We start from the raw sequence: 6,135 nt of genomic DNA on the forward strand, positions 1-6,135 counted from the left end.
GGGGGTTAAACTTACAGGTGGACCTGATGGTCCTGGGTGTCCTCTTGGTCCTGCTTCACCCTGAATCAGATTAATTAGCGAGTGAGGTGAGTGAGATAAGAACTGAGAGCGTCCTTAAAAATTCATTAATAAGCAATTTGTGTACAGAACACTAAATCTTATGCTTGTTATCGTTCAAACTGTTCTTACAGGAGACCCCGAGACAATTGCTGACATTCCCATTTTTGCATCATGGAAGCCTGACGCCATCTGAGATGTAAATTGACTCTGTAAAACAATGCAATGGAATGATGAGCATTAAAACGGTGCTTTATATAGCAGTTAAAGAAGCAGGAACGTATTTAGGAATTACACGGCCTATTAGCGCTGACTATGCGCAAATCTCGGCTGCAGAAACGTACGCATCATTTCCTGCGTATATAAAAAGAAACGAGAACCTTTAGAAGAATGTAAAACACTTTTAGATGAACTGCAATATTTATTGTGCATGGATTCTTTCACTATGTAATCGCAAAGTCTTGGTGGGGGCTTTTATCATCTATACACACGTCACAGGTTTGTGTCAGCTACCAGCCAAGATGGGTGACGGTAAACATGTAAAGTCATCCAGCCGCATCTTTTCACAGGGTCAAAGGGCACCCTGAAAGCAGAACACTATCCACCATCTTCTGCATACTGGAGTTCAGAGATACTTAGTGAGTCTCACTGTGATTAATGGCGTCTCTTCCACCCTGTGAGCATGGCTAGATTTCTCTATACAATCCAAGCCATAAGTGGCTGTAGCATCATTGAGATTCAAACTCATGCCCCTCAAACCAAATCACTCTGAAGCCACGTGACTGTATTTCTGTCTAATGTTATTATGCACAGTTAAAAACCAAACTGCAAACAAACCCAAAGTGCCTCCTGGAGCCGAGTCGGACATAGCAAACAGACAACTTTGGCATAATAAGCAAAGCCCTGTCTGATGATGGACAACATTCTAGTTATAGTGCAAACTTTTACAACCGATCTCTAAATAAACCAAACGTTTGCTTATGTTTTGTTGATTTGAAATTAAAAGTCATTCTTAACCATAGAAAAGAGTTAAAATACTCACTCCTGGTAATGCAGTCTGTCCTTCAGGACCAGGTTTTCCGGGCATACCTGGCACACCTGGTATTCCATCAAACCCAGGTGGACCTGCCACGCCCTTAAATACAATATAATGAAGTACAGGTTTAGACAGATGTGTTACGCTCCTCCGTCATGCGTATCTGACTGATGTATTTGTGTTCAGGTCATACTTTTCTTCCTTTAAATCCACGATATCCTGCACGTCCCGCAGGCCCAGGAGCTCCCTATTAAACACAATGCATAATATATACAGATAAGATAAAGTATTCAAACTTTTAGGATAGATCAGTCATGCAAAAAAGAAACAAATGTGAAGTCTCACCATCGGCCCGGGTCGACCAGGAAGTCCCACAATCTACAAAATAATACAAAAGTCTTCAGATATACAGATAATCTACATAATCTACATACAGAAAAGCTACACTATATATGCAAGCTATTATATATACATATATGAAAAATGATGTTTTCTAAATATACATACATGAGGAATATCTCCTGGTTCTCCCTTTTCACCCTTAAATTTCAAGAGATCACATTGAATATAAAACGATATTTATTTATTTATTTGTATATATTAAATATTAAAATAGGATGAGTTATAGTGTATGTACCTACCCTGAGTGCCATCACCTCTGAAAGTAAAAAAAATTAGGGGAAAAAAACAAATAATGGTTATTATGAATATTTCATATAAAAACAAATCTATTATTTATTATTAGAGATTTTAATTATAATTATGAAATAACAATAAAGTATAGACAGTTTAGGGTGGTGTAAAAAGGGTCATTATATTACTGCATAGATTACAAAAGCATCAAAAATAAGTTATAATCGAATAAAAACATTGAAAAGATATAATACAGAGTTATTGACAACTCTATCAGAATCACTGATTTACATATTAATTTTATGTCCATGAATATGTATTAAAATATTACCAGTAGTCTATTCTATTCATGTCATAGCTTTTCTCTCGAGAGTAATTTTACATTGGAGTTGCATTGAAATCCAAGCAGATTTCAGACGTCACATCACGTGTTGCTGTAAAGCGCTTTAGAAATGAACAGTGTGAGCTTTTGGTAGCTTCAAATCCATGTTGCTGTTCCTTTAACCAATCAGATTTCAAGTTGGTCACTCCAAAGCCCTCTAGAGGGCGCCAAATCACATTGGCATTTTCACGATCTTTCGTTTGGATGGTCAAAGAGCGAACTAGTCATAGCTTCCAAACCACATCTGCAGCAAACTGCACAAGCTCAAATATATTTTTAAGGAGAAGGAGAATAAATCGATGCGGTCGCAGATACATTTACAACGTAAATTTTCACGACAGACTTTCTAAGAAAAGCTGGACATCGTGTGGAAAAGTCGCTAAAACATTCAGTCGTTCAAAACATTTGTTAAACTTTTTTGTGGACTGTTTTTACTTTTGCGTTTTATTTCCTGTAGAATTTGAAAACGCAATTTGCCTTCATTCCAAATCCCCAGGAAAACCATATGCACAAAAATGCACAAAAATGCATGAAAAACCTGGGGTTATTTTATGAGATTCATATTGATGATTCTGCTAGAGATGATGTACGCAGGTGCTTCATTCTCTCTGCATGAGATTTCAGTCTGTGATGCGGCACTCTGTTATTACTTTTCTATAGTCACGGTGTCATAATGATGGTATTAAAAGGTAGAGACGTACGCATTTCAGAGTAAGAGGTGATAAATATATAATAAAGGCCATATTGGTAAGATACTGATATGATAAGATTATAATTATATAATAATATGTTAAGATAATGTAGTACAGTAACAGGTTACAGTAGGGATTATAATAGTACACATAATAATATAGTAACAAGTTACAATGCCACAGTAATCGGTTGCAATGATGTAATAATATATAATGATAGTACAGGTTGTCGTTATGACATTACGACGACCCCATTGTAAGTCAAAAATAGCGTAAGTTGAAGATGGTGCTGTGACTGTGACAGTCTTTTCTGCTTCATGCTGATTTATCATTTTCATTTTCTGCTCTAAACTGATGGCTTTCCTCTTCTTTTTTCACAAAAAAAGCAGGAGGAGCAGCAGGAGACATACTTGGCGCTTGGAAGACACGCTTTTATCACTAAAATCGCTGTCAACTGATAGCGAGAGTCTCACAGGGTGGGAGATACGCTCATCCCAGTGGCGCATCCAAGGTACCGTGCATCGTGCGCTGCTGCCTGTTGCGCAAAATTGTAAATATCAGCATCGTAAGATCGAAAAATCGTAAGTAGAACCGTCGTAACATGGGGAACATCTGTATATTAAAAGGTTATAATTTTATAATAGAGTAAAGTTGAATAGTAACAGATTCTAATGATTAAAGAGCTTTTAGAATAATAACACAATCGTACCATATTGTAAGAATAAGTTATAATGGCACTGGAATAAGTTGTGATGGTGTAGTTGTAGGTTTTAATAATATATAGAATAATACAACTTCTAAACATTAAGTAATATAAATTAATTAATATCAATTAAATAAATTAATGTCTATAAATAATGGATACTGGTAGAGAACGCCATGGGAATTTCTCACCGATCCGTCCACGAGCGCTGGCAAACCTGTCACACACTGGGCAGCACTCTCCATCCGGGATGGAAAAATGCTCACACCCTTTCAGCTCCTCACAGCGGATGTCCTCGCAGATGATATTGCCTTTGTCACACACACATAACCGGCATGGATCTGGTTTCCAAACGGCGTTGTGTTCATGAGTCACATCTCCGTCTTTACAGCCGGACTGAGTCTCAGGTAAAGCTGAAGAAAGAGAAGTAGAGCAGTGAGGATTCAGTACGTACAAATGCTCAGAGTGGGTCATGAAACTCTTTTTTTATTTATTTAAATGATTAAAATGATTTAAATATTTTGCCCAATCACATAAACCATGCACTTCTATTTTTATATATTATGTATGTATGTATTTAATTTGATATTATTATAGATTCTTTCATTAATTTAATTATTTTAAGAGACATTTATTTTATTTGTCTTGCTATCATACATGTATATTTAATGTTTAATTCGAGATTTCCCACATTATTTTTCACATTTTATTAGTAGTAAATTATAAGATCATTATATACCACTACATCATTGAAAGCATATCTATCTATCTATCTATCTATCTATCTATCTATCTATCTATCTATCTATCTATCTATCTATCTATCTATCTATATGTCTGTCTGTCTGTCTGTCTGCATATCTCTCTATCTATCTATCTATCTATCTATCTATCTATCTATCTATCTATCTATCTATCTATCTGTCTGTCTTCATGTCTGTTTGTCTGTTTGTCTGTCTGTCTGAATATCTATCTATCTATCTATCTATCTATCTATCTATCTATCTATCTATCTATCTATCTATCTATCCATCCATCCATCCATCCATCCATCCATCCATCCATCCATCCATCTATCTATCTATCTATCTATCTATCTATCTATCTATCTGTCTGTCTGTCTGTCTGTCTGTCTGTCTGTCTGTCAGCATATCTATCTATCTATCTATCTATCTATCTATCTATCTATCTATCTATCTATCTATCTATCTATCTATCTATCTATCGTAAATTATTTCTGGGTGCAGTACCACCACTTCACCACACGAAGGCAATCCTGAGTCAAGAATCCTGCCCGTTCTGGCACTACGGTCTATTTTTACAGCTTCACCTCTACTTAGTACTTAGTGGTTACATTTAGGATTGTCGATTATGGTACAAAAACGCGCTCTATAATTTAGCATATGAGCAAATATCATCTCTGTGTTTCTTCTAGGGTGGCTTTCATATATTTTCATATAAGTACACACTTTCAGTATGGAGCTACTTCAGAAGAGCGTAGAGAGAAGCAGCCATTTCTTCCTGTAGAGTTTAAAGCCAGAATGTCTGAGTGACATGATGATAATGATCACGTTTACATTGACATGAACACTACGTGTCTAAAAATATATCAGGATAAAAATGATCTATACAGAGAGCTTTCTGAAGTCCACCTGTCTGTGTAGGAGTAATCCTGGTCATTTGATCTTTATGGCCCTCATCCTACTGACATTAAAACAGAGCCCAAATCATCTGCCCCACCCTGTGATTAAAGTTTTGCAGCTGCTGATGCAGAACCACTGGGACTGTGCGAGGCGGTACGGAGAACCACATCAAGGGTCCATCCTGATCAGAGGGGGGGAAAAAACGTCTGGAAAGGAGGTGAGCTGGTGTTCAGGAGAACGGAACAGTGAAGCTTCTTTCTATCAGTCCTTGTTAGAGAATGTACATTTGGATTTTTTTTGGATCTGGGCAATCTTAAGACCAATAACAGCTTCTTCTTCTTCTTCTTCTTCTTTTTGGCTGCTCCCATTAGGGGGCGCCACAGCGGATCATCCGTCTCCATACTACTCTGCCCTCTTTCAAACCAACAACCTGCATGTCTTCCCTCACCACATCCATAAACCTCCTCCTTGGTCTTCCCCTTTTCCTCCTTCCTGGTGTCTTCATCCTCAGCATTCTCCTACTGATATACCCCATGTCCCTCCTCTGCACATGTCCAAACCATCTCAATCTCACCTCCCTCACCTTGTCTCCAAAACGTCCTACATGCGCTGTCCCTCTAATAAACTCATTTCTAATCCTGTCCATCGTCGTCACTCCCAACGAAAACCTCAACACCAGTTACAGCTGAAGTGAATCTTTAAAAGATACGAGGCATCAAATGAAGTCTTCTAAGGGGAATTCAGCTCAATGTGCAGATCAAATAACTTTAAACTTTGACAACATCTTAAACAATCTGCTGCTGCACAGTTTTATTTGTTCCTAAAATAAGACCAAAAAATGATTTTTATGGCTATAAATAAGATTGTAAGTCTTTATGAGGAGTTTCTGCAGTGCTGTAATGAACATTGCTCATTTCTGGATTTTACTTTCATTTTCTCCTCACACTTTTATCAATGAGGCGACTGTGTTTCATAAGTGAGAGAGTTTC

This window comes from Silurus meridionalis, chromosome 1 (assembly GCF_014805685.1).
Source record: "Silurus meridionalis isolate SWU-2019-XX chromosome 1, ASM1480568v1, whole genome shotgun sequence".
Lineage (NCBI taxonomy): Eukaryota > Metazoa > Chordata > Actinopteri > Siluriformes > Siluridae > Silurus > Silurus meridionalis.